The 13,895-nt window shown below is 39.0% G+C and overlaps 1 protein-coding gene across 9 annotated transcripts in view; it reads right to left on the bottom strand.

The window, feature by feature from the left end:
• The window catches only part of DENND1A (DENN domain containing 1A), a 149,727-nt gene that overhangs the window by 120,106 nt on the left and 15,726 nt on the right, over positions 1–13,895 (bottom strand). The gene's annotated exons all lie outside the window — the stretch shown is intronic.

Below are 13,895 nucleotides of genomic sequence, written 5' to 3'. Positions count from 1 at the left end.
TCCCTCAAAATTAATTCAAACTTATGATATGCTCCCTAAAAACGCAAAAATATTTATCCAGAATTTGATAGAGGCAATTAACACAGCTCTGGAACCTCTCTCATCAGGAAAACAAGTGTGAAACACTTCAGAGTAGCAAGCATTCAAGACTGATGTAACATCCTTACTCCTTCGGCTGTCAGAATAAATAATACGGTAGTATTCCCTGAGAAGTTATCTTATATTTAATTAGAGATGTTCATAAAACAACAGAATGATTGAAATTATTTATACGACAACCTATTTAAAACAGATCTCTTCAAAGCCATCCATTTTTCAAAGGAATACATTGGAGAAGGCCACATTCCATTCTACAAAGATAATTTTTTAATTACAAACACCAACCCATATAACAATCAGGCAAGAGTTCAAGCCCAAGTGCAATGCAGGAACAAAGGAGCAGTATGGTGGCAGCAGTGCCCTCAGTGCCAGGCTGGGTTTGGTGCGCCCGAGGCAGGAGGAGGGAGGGGTGGCACGGGCACTGCCCTGCTGCCCACTGCCCGCAGTGCCAGAGCCAGGAGCTCGGCCAGGTGACTCTGCTGCCAGCAGGGGAAAACTCCTTCTCAAGGGGCACTCTCTCCACATGAGAAATCCAACAGCCTGGGCCTTTATCAACTTCCCAGCTTTACATCTTCCAGACAATCCGATGCTTGGTCTTAACATTTACTGTGATCCATATACAATATATCAAACTGTACACACACATATCAGCAAACTCATCTGCACTCATCTACCACAGCAAATCAGAAACACAGAGCAAGGGGTCTCCTGTTAAAGCCTTACTTTGAAAATTCTCAGTCTACACACAGGTAAGTGAGCAAAGTGTCCAAACACACAAGAAGATGTGACCAGCTGTGCTGGACCAGCCCCCTCTGCACACAGCAATTAGCAGGACAGAACAGCTTCACACTTCAGCACAGCAAGTATAGCAGCAGTGGTACAATGAAACTCTGCCACACCTATTAGGATGCATACTTTTTAAATAATTTAAAAATTAATTATTGGAGTGCAATATTTCAGAATTTCACAGAAAAAAACCCCAAATCAATAAAAGAAATAAATTTGTATTGCTGCAGACATCTGTAATAGTGTCTGAACATGAGACCTACATCTCCCGCCTCTTCTATTGATCCATTGCTCTCAAACTTGATATAAATATATATACACATACTGCCACACACAACATATTATCATTTACCATTGTTTCAGGGACATGAGGAAGTCAATTTGACATAAATCCAAAGTGCATTTGCTCTAAACACATTCGTCCATAGATGGCAAACCACATTCTCACATTCTTGAAAAATCCAACAAAACAGATTAGCCATACAAAGAAATTGTGTGTGTGTAAACATATAGTTTTCCTGTTTTCTTAGCATCTTAAAAGCTCTTCTGTGTTCCTGGAGCTCCCTGCCATGAAGGACAGCCCAGACAAACCCTTGGAGTATATTTCAGCTCCTGGTACAGAGGCAGAGGTCTGTGCAGGGTTTTCATGAGACTCCAGCGCTCACAGCAGCTGAACTTACCCTGAGCAAACACATCTCTGTTAGTGCCTTGTGGTCCCACCCGAGGGAACTGCCCTGTGTGTCACACAGCTGTGTGACACAGGGACACACCTCGTCCACATGCCAGATCTCACAACAGCATCAGGATGGCTGATCCAGACAAACTGGAGCCCTACAGGTAAGAAAACCACTCTCTCTAAGGTATGCCTGGCAGTCACAGGTCCTCATGTTTTTACAAGTCTTTCTATTTAAGATTGTGTTAACTCCATCACTTCACTTTTTAAATGGTCTGGGAATATTTACTAAACTTTCAGTAACTTTATTTGGAAAACACTACACTGGTCACAGGGAAAAAGAAACTACTTCATATCTTATAGCTTTCATCACTGCATCCATTCTTCACTGTTTAACCTAGTGTGCATTTGAAAGGTGTTTTTAACTATACTTACTTACACATGTACACACAATAGAAGGATATTTAAATTCTACGTTGCCATGTCATGAAGTTTCAGGAAGCTGGACCACCCTCACTGCACCAAGAGGACTGACACAAATACAAACAATAGTGGCCCTCAACCTGACTTTATGAAATATAAATATCTCTAAACCAAACATTGCCATTACATTACTCAGTACAGCCAGGCTCTCCCCTGAAGGGATAAGCAAGAGTTACCCAAAAATCACAACAGACATGATATCCGAATTATTCTGCACAAGAGAAAACAGTCAGACACAGGCTAAGCCAGCACCCAGGATTCAGCTCTAATCAGCACCACAAGTATCAGTGTAAACTGTTTCAGCACTCTTGTGAAATACTTGGTAAACACATGAACAGAACTGACTGTCAAGTCTGCCTCTAAAACGAAAGTAACTTGGGAACTTCAAACACTTTTACTGCGGTAATTTGTTTTGCACAGCGCATGCAAACAGTCAGATGCAGCTCCATTGTAGTAGTAGACAGTAAGAAAGGCCTTTGCAACTCAAAACATAGGGAACACTGTTATTCCAGGTACTTAACAGGCTTTCGAGTGAAATGATGCAAAGGAAACACATAAAATACTTTTTTCAAGTTCAGGAGAGTGGAATTTATTTGCTGACATCAGAACAAGGGAAGAGCCAGGTGGAAATCCCAACCAACCTCTTGCCCAGCTACAGCAAAGCACTGAGCTGAAGCTTTGTGGTCACCTATAACTTAATAGAGCTCTGAAAGCTCAGCTGAGAGCAGGAGCAGACCTTGCAAACCAGGAACACTCACAGTGCAGGTGCGTCCCCAAAAGGACAAAATCACAGGAATTATGGAGATGCTTCTCAAGCTAAACTTGTCCCAAATCCAAAAACAAGAATTCAGGTTTTGCTACATGCTGAACTTTTCTCTTGTTGGTAATAGAGTATAACCTGTTTATCTTCCATTACAACTGGTTTTGTAGTGTCAGCTCACAAAGATGACAAGATCCACACAGTTTATGCCTAAAGCAAGTGCTCAAAAACTTCTCTAGAAAACACCCATCCATGAATATAAATACATGCTGAAATGCAGCAATGGAAGCTGTAAATTGCAAATGTAAAGCAGAAAGAAGACAAACAACAGCATTCCAAAATGAAGCTAAAATACACCATCCCATCTGCAATCTTCCCTTCTTGTAGCAGCACAAGGGCAGTGAAGTACACTTATGTCACAAACTGAAACTGCCGGGACCAAAGGAAAAAAGTTCAATTTATTCCTAACGCTTACATTTAGGTTTTAAACCTTGTTAAGCAATGGCACATTGTATCAATTTCCTAAGATCCATGCGTGACTTCAGTGAAGGTAGCCTGGGCTCAGTTACCAGCCTGACGCGCACCACTGGAAGCTCTCATCCCAGAGAACACAGCTCCACACAAAGCAGCTGCTGCCACAAAATCTCAGCTGGCCAAAGACCTGATGCTCCAGCAGCTCTTGTTACTCACTAGGGACAGCCTGTCCCAGGGAGGAACGGTTTGGAAAACCCCGTATGAAATAGGTTAGGTGGCTAGTTCTGCAGCAGTTTCCCTGATTTTACCTTATTTTAAGAGGTGCTTCTGAGGGAACTGACTGAATCACCTCCCACAGGGACAGCGTGGGGTTATTTTGGAAAGGGGTCAGCAAAGCCAGTGTTTGCTCTCAGGGACAGCAGAGCAAGGCTTTTCTGCATGTTACAGCCGCATTTACAAACTCACCAAAGGGTAACAGAGCACTGATTCCACACTGGGTCAGAGCAGTTCCCATGGCTAACACATCCCATTTTTCCCTCTGAAAGTGGAGACTCCACATCACTTCTGTGCACATTACATAGAGCACTGCATTAATTACTCAACTATATTCCAGCTATTATTAGGATTTCATTAATTATGTGAAAGCTTCCAAGTTCTAAAAGCTATCTCTGCCTCTCTGTACAGAATCTTGTTCAACAAAAAAGCAGAATATTGAAATTAGCTGTGAACTGTATAATCCCATTGTTCAATTTCATGGTATTTAAGACAGTACCTTCCTCTCCACACAAGCCTGGATGTTAATCCATGCTGGAACCTGATTTAATTTTCCAGATGACAGGATGGGAATATGCTACAATGGCATATTAACGTGTAACGGTGCTGCTCTTTTACTCACAACTTTTCTTACGTCATTAAGTGAGGAGTTTTGCTTTTAAAAGACACATGCTTAATTACTTCTACAAACAGCACAGATCAAACTGGTCTGTATTTGAATTGTATGGAAATTATAAGACATGGGAAATTTTAAAAAAATTATCAGAAAATATTTCCCAGAGTAAATCATGCAAACCCAATATAAACAAACTTGCTTCTTCTGATAAAAGGCCGCCAATTTCATCCATACTGGCTATAAATAATTAATTTTAATCCCAAATTGAAAAATATAGTGAAAATTATTTCATTTTTTTCTCCTAACTAATTATTTACCTCATTAAATTCTTTAAGGTCCTTATAGCTGCAATCCCTCTAAAATGAACTGGAATTCCATTCAGAGTAACTTTTAATTTCAACAACGAGTACACATTCTCATCCTTATGCAGTACAACTAAAAAGCAATGCAAACTTCTTTCCAAACCTCTGCAAACTCCTGGGTGTCCTGCCCTCAGCACAGCCGAACTCTCCTGCTTGCCCCTAACCTGCTGCAGCTCAGCCTGCAGATACCATCGCAGAGAGGGGGAAGCAGGGGAGGAGGGAAAAGGGCGGGGATGGGTGGAGAAAATGTGAGAAAGAAAAAACCTAGACGAACACAAGAAGACAGACACGAAACCTCAGAACAAGTTCTGAGCATAAAATACGTACGGAACAAAAATTTCCCTTTTTATTTAATATGCAGTTTTAAGCCTTCAATCTTTTCTTTTAAAGTGCATTGATTCTAAAAGGGTGCAAGTCAGAAAACAAAGGTGCGAAAGAAAATTCTACAAGCAAGTCTTCCAGCCCATCACACAAGCCTGCTGCCAGCAGCACCGTGTGAGACTGAGGTCACCCCGAGGTGTCGCCAAGCACAGAGAGCACTCAAACACACGACCCACGAGAGAAGAGTCTTCACGCAGCACACCACAGTGCAAACAAGCATCCCAGCCCCAGGATCCAGGCTGCAGCCCTGTGCCAGGCTGGGCCTGAGTCTGTAACATCAGCTACTGAAGGCTCTGTGTATCTCTGACAGAACCAGCCCGGAGTGCTGCAGCAGCTGCTGTGCACGAGGCCAGGGGCAGTAACAACAAGTACTGTCACAAAAAACACACTCACTAGTTTGCCTTTGTCTCTTAAACAGAACATTTGGAAGTCTGCCCTGTAAGTGCCAAAAACCTCATTGGTAACATGAAAATGTTTTTCACAATAGTTTAATCTAGAAACATAAGGTTTGTAACTTACACACAAAATGCTCTTCAGCCTTCAGTAAAGTGATGTGAAAGCAGGAAAGACTGAGAGCAAAGGCAGTATAAAATATACATCATAGGAAACAGGAAGGAAGAGAGAAAACCAGAACAGATTAAGCAAATCACTATGATTTCCATAATTGTTTTTATATTATTAACACATCAAGAGCCAGAGGGGCAGGGAGGAACAAAACTTTGCTCAACAGTGTTCAGCAGTATCTTATGTGTTTTTTAAAAAATCCTTCCCAAAAAAGTAGATTAAGCTACAGATTTCTCTGCAGATTTTTACTTAAGGCAATATACAGATCTCCAGAATGAAGAGATGTTAGAGAGGTAACAGCTCTAACAACACAAGAACTGGCACAGGTTGCAGAGTTACGTCTGTACGCCTGGGGTGCATACCAGGTTTCTGATCCCTCCATATCAGCTTTCCTGTGCAGGCACGAGATCAGCAGCAGCTTTCTAAGCCATTCAGAATAAATGTTAAATAAGAGACTTTCACTGTTTCCAGCAGACAAACCAACTTTCCACCTAAAGGGGTCTTGGTTCACTTAACAATCCTGTTAAATAAACAGAAACAACACTCACTTCTTGGATAAGAACATAAGAAAAACACTCATTGCCTTTTACAAACAGAAGAGGCTCCATTGCTTTCCTCATCAATTATTGGGTGTCATGACAAATTGTTGTACTGCCCAGCTTGCCACGTGCAGAACGTTTAGTCAGACCCTCTTCTAAGGCAACATGTTCCACCTTAACTGCTATTATTTACTCCTAGATTTAATTAAAACTCACTAATTCTTTAAATGGAAGTTGGGAAACAGTTGTGGTGCAAGCAGAGTGTTCAAAAAATGAAATACAACTGGGGAAATATCTCTCTATTAAATCCTTAAGTTCTTTTGTTTCATCCATAGCACAATACTGGTTTTACAAAACCCAGCTGTATAAGGGTGCAGACTAATGTCTGTTGCTAACATTCTAAAGTGCTACGAGTAGGGAGACATTGCAAAGCACATGATGTCTTCAGTGATCAGCAAACTCAGAATTATTTCTTTACAAAGAAAAGCAGGAAGCTTTCAGTCCAGATTAATTTTTAAACTGCTAATACTGACAGAACTAAAGCTAGAATTATAAGAAGGGGATGCAGAGAATACAGCTAAAACTAAAATAACAGAGATCAAAACCAGAAGACTAAGTACTTATTTTGAGCCCTGTTTGTTACATGTTTCTCCCATCTTCATTTGAGGTCTTCAGATCTTTTCTCTGCTCTGGTTAATGACTTTGGTGATACCTCGAGCCCACATTAAAGCACGGTTGATGAATCTTTTGAGTTTGCTTTACTGTGCACTTAAGGGGATATTTCTCTTGATAACCATCTGTTCTTCAACCAACCCAGAAAAGTAGTATTCCTGCAAATCGAAGCTGAACTCCAGGAGTCCTGCAAACTGCAAATTTTGAATGGATTATATTTTTATTTCTTTTTTTCCTCCATAATTTTAGTCAGCAAATTATATAGCAGCTAAAACTTGCAAAAATATAATTAGGTAGAATCGTACTTCAATGGTCAAGAAACCCACAAAGCCTGGCTTACAAAATGAAATATGAAGTGTTTTGAAACATTTTACAGGCTGCCTGTAATAATTATACAAAAGAGTTTAAATGCAGAAGTTGAATGGGAACACCTACTTTAAGGAGGCTTTTTTGGGGTTTAATAATTTTTAAAATTTATTTGTGTTTGATCAGAGTATTTTTTCTCATAACCTTTTTGGCACTCTATAAATTTAATAGAGATGTGTTTCAAGTGCTCAGGTCATGAATACTGAATTTGTTTCTCTCCTGCCTCTTTGTATTTATATTCTGAGACAGTGGAGTTGCCTGGTGACAGTCTCCCCACTTCCACAGCAGCTGGCAAGCCCTCCTTGTCCTGGGAATATGAAAGAACCAGTTAACTAATATTTCAGGCTCTGATTTAAATGTGACAGTCTGGAAGTGCCAATATCATGCAGGGCAGGATTTACAAACTAAGATTTTTCTAAAAGTCTCAGAAGCAATAAAGAAAGAAAAATAAAAAGACCTTTATCACATCTAGCTAACATGCATCAAAAATTAATCCTGATTAATTAATTAATCCAAATTAGTGCATCATATAGAGTTTAACAATACCAGACACAAGCGGTGATTATTTAAATCTGTTAACTCAGACTTTCAGAATGCAAATTCTCAGGCTAAGACCAAAGCAACCAGAGCTTTGACAGCTTCACAAGAAACAGTCACCTCTTTAATATCTACAGGACATTTATATCAGATGGCTTCTGAATGCCTATCTGCTGGCCTGAGATTACTGCTTCTGCTGAAGGGCCACAAGCACCCAAAACCATTACTCTAAGCCCACTTTGTACAGCAGCAAAAATTAAAGTTATATTTGATAAAATTGAAGCTTATAGCCAACTGAATTAATAACCAACAGTATTAATTAGCATACTAAGTACCTTCATTTTAAAAAATTCTTATTCAGTTAATTTTACGATAAATTTTTATGTAACATTACATTTTCTACTATCCTGTGTCAACCAAATAACTTTTAACTTGGTCATTGCTCTGAGGAAAACCAGAATTAACATTTTAATTTCATATTGCTTTTCAGCAATAGTGTATTAAAAGGAACTTGTGCAAAACCACAATGTGGCCATGGCATTCAATCAACCACATTACAAAACCTAAAGGAATTGCTAATGAAAACAAACAGTATTTTGCAACACACTGCCAGGTTTTTCACTACTAGAAAATACTTTGGGTTTTATAAACATTTTTCAAGCTGCCTTATTTTTTTCATTTTTGGGTTTAGCTTTAATGATAGTTTGGCCATTTAAATTTGGTAATAACCTATCTTTTCTATGCCTTAGAGAACATTTTACACATATTTAACTTTTTAAAAATTTCTTTCCAAACTTCACCAACCACAATAACTTCAGATATATTGCCAGAGAACTACATAAAGCACTGCAGAAATACATTCATTGATATGGACTGCCACATATCAGGTCTAATCTGAACTGACTGAAAAAGGACGTGGAACAGAAATGTTGTAGGCAGCCATAAGTTCTTGCAGTGTTGTACTAAGAAAGGAAAAACAACAACTCTTCTCTTGAGTTACTGCATAATTGCCCGAACTACAGAGAGAACCCTTCTTTGTTACACATGCAACAGTGAATACTGATTTCTAAGCCTCAAGCTATGTAACTTTCTAATGTTTCCAACTCTGACCCCACTTCCATACTCCCGATATTGATAGTCTCCAAGTGCCCATGTGTTACTGCAGAGGAACAGCACTGCTCCCAGGCACTGCTCTGTCACCCACTGCACAAACCCTGTGAGAGGAGCCCCCAGCACAGCGACTGCACAGCTCAGAGCACACAGAGTGGCACCATCAGCTGGGGCCGCATGGCTTCTGTTGGTGCATCTCTGATCAGCTCAGGATGCTTCAGGGATCCGTATGGCACTGAAACAAAACAAACCAATCTATCCAAGATGAAATGCTGAAAACCTCCTTCTGGATTCCATTGGTCCCTGCAGTGGAGATGTCACCACAAATGCTGCTAGGCATGTGCAGTGAGATACAGCTTATCTGTCATACCATAAATCTGATTCATCCATGTCCTAATCAACAAATGACAGCCAAACCTCTTGAGCATTTCTGGGAGCTGATTTCATAGTGGTGCTCTGGTTGTGGCTTTTCCAGCATAGCCACAGTTGGAGCTTCACCCTCACTGCATTAACCCCAGAAACCTGGGCTATGAAACAGAACCGACCAAGAGTCTGCACAGTCACCAACACATTCATGAGCTTTGGGAGGTGCAAGTTCACATATTAAGAGATCATACATAAGAGACAGCAATAATTATTTTATTGGGACACTTCAGAACTTGCCCTTATACTCTTCAGTACTCAGCCTCATCTTTTTGTTTCAGCTTGAGCCATGCAACATCTCAACTCCGCACTCCTATTAATGCTGCCCATTCTTTCAAAATGGTAAAACAGTAAAAATCTGCAACAACAGGTAAAGTGGAATCCAGTTTAAAAAAACGGAAAAAACAGAGATTGGTCACAGCGAGCCTCCCCAAAGGCTGCAGCATCACTGAGGTCTCATGAAAGCCTTCAGCTAAAGCATTAATGAGAGGAAAGTTCATATGAACAGCAAAAGCATCCAACATTCACCCCAGCAAAACACTTCTGTGGAGTCAGAAATGTTGATCACAGGAGCTGGACTTCTTGAACATCATTCAAAACTTAGTGAGGGTGAGGGGAAGGAGGTCCTAACATGGAAAAATACATCTCATGGAGCTAATGACCATGAGATGAAAGAAAAACAAAATCACTGTGTGTTCAGCTGCTCAGAATGACTTCTCTCTTCTGGAGGAAAGTTCATTAACTGGACAGCATCAGGCAGCACAACACAGCCATGGATATATTGACACTTGCAGGACTGACCTAGTTCATGGCTGCAATGCTTTCAGTTACCATTAGCAAAGCTCACTATGCTGTGTCCAATGCTGTAACAAAAAGAAGGTTTCCAGGAAAGTAAGTTTAGCACATTTAAAGCAGTGCTGTTGGCTTGAAGAAAAATTTGGTTTATGTAAAGAGGAGTTCACTGATATTCAGTGCAGCTAGACAGGAAATCTATCATCTCACTAAAAAAATTTAAAGTATTTTTGCTACTGTAGAAAAGGCAAGGGTATCAAAAGGATTTTTAACCACAAAAAATGTTTTCAGACACTTAATATTTCCAAGATGTATGAGAGCATACATCCAGCTATCAAAATGCTCCTGAGTGAGGGGAGTAGTCCAGTTCTGAGCAGGAACATTTCATAATCATGTTGCAGCCCTGGAAATCTGGCATGTACAAACCCAGCAATTTCACTAATTTCCGTTTTCATTCCCTTGCCCAGCTTTAAGAAACCACAAACTGCCAACTAAACTTCCAGCCCTTTTCAAAGCTCTGCAGATTCGTTTCAATCTGGCCACCCTTAGCAGCAGATTTGCTGAAAACAATCTTTTTCCTTCACTACCAATTCCAGAGGTAATCTAAAACTGTAACTGAGTCCACTTGTACAAACTCTGTCCACAGGCTGATGATCCCAGGCAGTGCTGGAGTTCAGCTGGCCATCCACTCTGGGAATGGATGCTGGGGGAAACAGCTCTCACAAATCTGACAGACTAGAAGGAAGCTCAAGAGCTGGGGTGCTTTTAGCACACCAGCACACCTTGAGCTGTACCTGCTCTGTTCTCCTTATCTCATTCCACCTCTAAATGGGTTCCTAAGCTCTCTCTCCCCAGCTGCTTTTTCCAGGACTGAATTCATACCACTGTTGTACTCTCATCAGAAGAATTTCAAGCATCAACAAGTAATTTCTGAAACCTCTCACTTCTGTTAAACTCTTATTTGTGCTACATCAAAACATCCTTTTTTGAGAACAGAAATTTACTCATTGAAACTACGATTTACTCATTGAAAAATAAACGTGTATCACTAACTCTAGTACCACAACATCAATGCTCCATGCCATAATTGTTCCATAGAGGATCCACAGCCTTTTCCTCAGTGACCAAACTAAGGATGAAATTCTCTCCATCTTTTTATACAAGTATATATGTTTAATTTTTAAACATGAAAGATTAAATTAGAAGTTACCCACACAAACACAACTCCTTTTAAAAAGGCTCAAAACACTGTATTTACATCTGCAAGTACTCACGTTATTACTACTACCTTTATAACAGAGCTTAGGTTTACTTCAAACAAAACAGGGTTCTCAGCGATAGAGGCCCAAGAAAAAGCCCTGCACACAGTTAGTCTACAAAGAATTAACTGGATTAATTAGCAAGGGATTTGAGAAGCAGCTTGGAGCTAGAAAACCAAAACACTAAATTGTTTAAATACTTTGGCAATGGATCAAGGTTTCTAGGCAGCCCTATGTTCCATTCTCTCCTTTTTTTTTTTTTTTTGCTCGGTGTTTTAACACATTTAACCTGACGAGGTACTTTTTCATGAGATATGAATGACACTGTCAAAATACCAAAAAAGAAGATGTGAATTAAAAAATGCCACAAGCTGTTAGCAATTCTGCCAACATGCATGAGCCCAGGCAACATTAATTAAAAATCAATAGCTTAGGACATAAATAGCTCTTATCTCTGTTATAGTATATCTCTAACATAACTCTTTATTAAAGAAAAAAAAGGGGGAAAAAGCCAGTGTCTTTGCTATTATACTGACTGAATTGACCACAACAAAGCAAAAGGAATAAGGCAAAAACCCTGAGCAAAGAAACCCTTATGAGAAAGGGAGGACAGGCATATGAATGATTGGAATGCCTCAGCCTCGCTCTATCATTAACACATAACCGGCTGGAAAGAGCCACACTGCAAATACTTGGAGAACAAGTTACCAGCAAGAACATTCCATGTTTTCAGTGCTAATATGATTCTATACAAAATCATTCCTGCCAAGGAAACAAAAATAACATGCACATCTTCCTGTCAGCTAGAAGTTAGTAATGTGTATCTTCCTGAGTTTATTAATCAGTATTTTTATTTTGCATTTCAACTAAAGATTGTAAATTCTCTGATAATTCTAAAATAAAGATTAGAAAAAGCAGGAAATTGCACTCAACTTTTATTTCCTTTAGCAACACCATCTTCAAACTAAAGTTACATTAGCAGGCATGAAAGCTAAAAGACTTAAGATAACTAGGAACTTAAACCACAGCTTTCAACAGCTGTTTTCACACTGAAAGACCTAAACACATTTTCTAACACAGTATCACCTAAAGCCCACCAAGCTGGATGTGCAGTTTGAGTCTGTCATAACTCCCAGACAATCATGGCAATTTAGATTTCTGAAGAGTTTCTACAGAAAATTAACATGAAACAGAAGATGTAAAATCATGCTGAAATGGAAAGGCTACACTTAGTTTTCTTTTTGTCTAACAACTTCTTTATTTAATGATTATTCATGGCAGGCATATCAAATGCTTCCAACAAGGCACATCATCTATAATCACTGATGAAGAATTCAAACCAATGGAAACATTTCACTATGTCAGCTGGATTTTGAGTCCTACCTTGCACCTGTACTTCAGCACACTCCTACTTCTTCTCATCCCCTTGTCATAAGCCCAACTCCCAAAAATTTATTGGTTGAAGTTCAGCTCAAAAAAATCAAAGGCTCTATTCATAAAGCACAGACACCAAGTGGCAGGACAGGGAAACAGAAGAACCCACTTTTCACAAGATCTTTTGCTTTAACTTTCCATTGAGCTACAGTCAGAAATTATGTATTTTATTCTGAACTGTCCAAACTCCATTCCAGCTATTGCCAATTTCAGTTAACCTTGTTTAAGGTGAACTGAATACAAGGCTTTGGTGCTACATTTGATATAAGACAATTCTTCATCTAGAAAGTTAATAATAAAATCTTGATTTTTACTATGAGGGGTACATTAGAACACAGAACTGCCATTATTAGAGTTCCTCTAAACAGAATAAATTGAAATTCCACCAAGTTCCCCCAATAATGCTTTTTGTCATTGTACAAATACAAACTAGCATTTTATTAACATTTCAACCATTGTCTCCATGGAAGGTTTAAGAAAACTAAACAATTCTGAGACTTCATTAAATCATCTGTCTCCATTTTACTTGATCATTATAAATAAAACTGAATAGAAGATGCACAAATAATTTGTAAACTCTTTCAAAGGATCTGATTTACATTTTTCTTCTACAAAGATGAAGATGTCCCCATAACGTGCTCCATTTGTGTTAAATATTAAATTAAGACACTCATACTATATATATGGCAAAAATGGAATATATTTTTATATGTTTTGGAATTACTTTCAGCAGTCTAACACTGTTTATAATACTGGTGCAAATACTGCCACCAACAAAGAAACAAACATTAAAAAGGTGTCCTTTAAGCTTCCCTTTAAGGCATCTACCATAATCGTATAATTTGCTCTGGACATCATTAAAATGTAAAGTTAATGAGGATTCAGCTGAAAACAGAAGAAATGTAACCTATTTTCAGGCAAAACTTCTAACACTGCAATCAGAGGGAAAACCTCTTTGATGTCTCTTTGTCTCTTCTCATTAATTTTCTTTTGGTTTAAAAAAACACAAAGGCTGTTTAAACTAAAAAATGCATAGAAGTTTAAACATGGTAATTATAGTTGAGCTGCAATGAGGTCATTAGGTTTTTAAAACTTTGAGATAAACAAAATTGAGATGTATGACTATTTTAAAAACATGTCAATACTTAATTTTAATTGTCCACGTGATTGATACCCACTGTATTCTAAGGATTTAGTCTAGATACAGAACTGTTTCAAGATGATTTAGTGAAGGACAGAATCCCATGGCCAGGGTAGAGCAAAGCAATCAAGAAATACATCAAAATGAAAAG

Source organism: Oenanthe melanoleuca, chromosome 17 (assembly GCF_029582105.1).
Source record: "Oenanthe melanoleuca isolate GR-GAL-2019-014 chromosome 17, OMel1.0, whole genome shotgun sequence".
Taxonomy (NCBI): domain Eukaryota; kingdom Metazoa; phylum Chordata; class Aves; order Passeriformes; family Muscicapidae; genus Oenanthe; species Oenanthe melanoleuca.
Note: the sequence above shows the minus strand (reverse complement) of the source record. Positions and strands in the feature narration are given on the sequence as shown.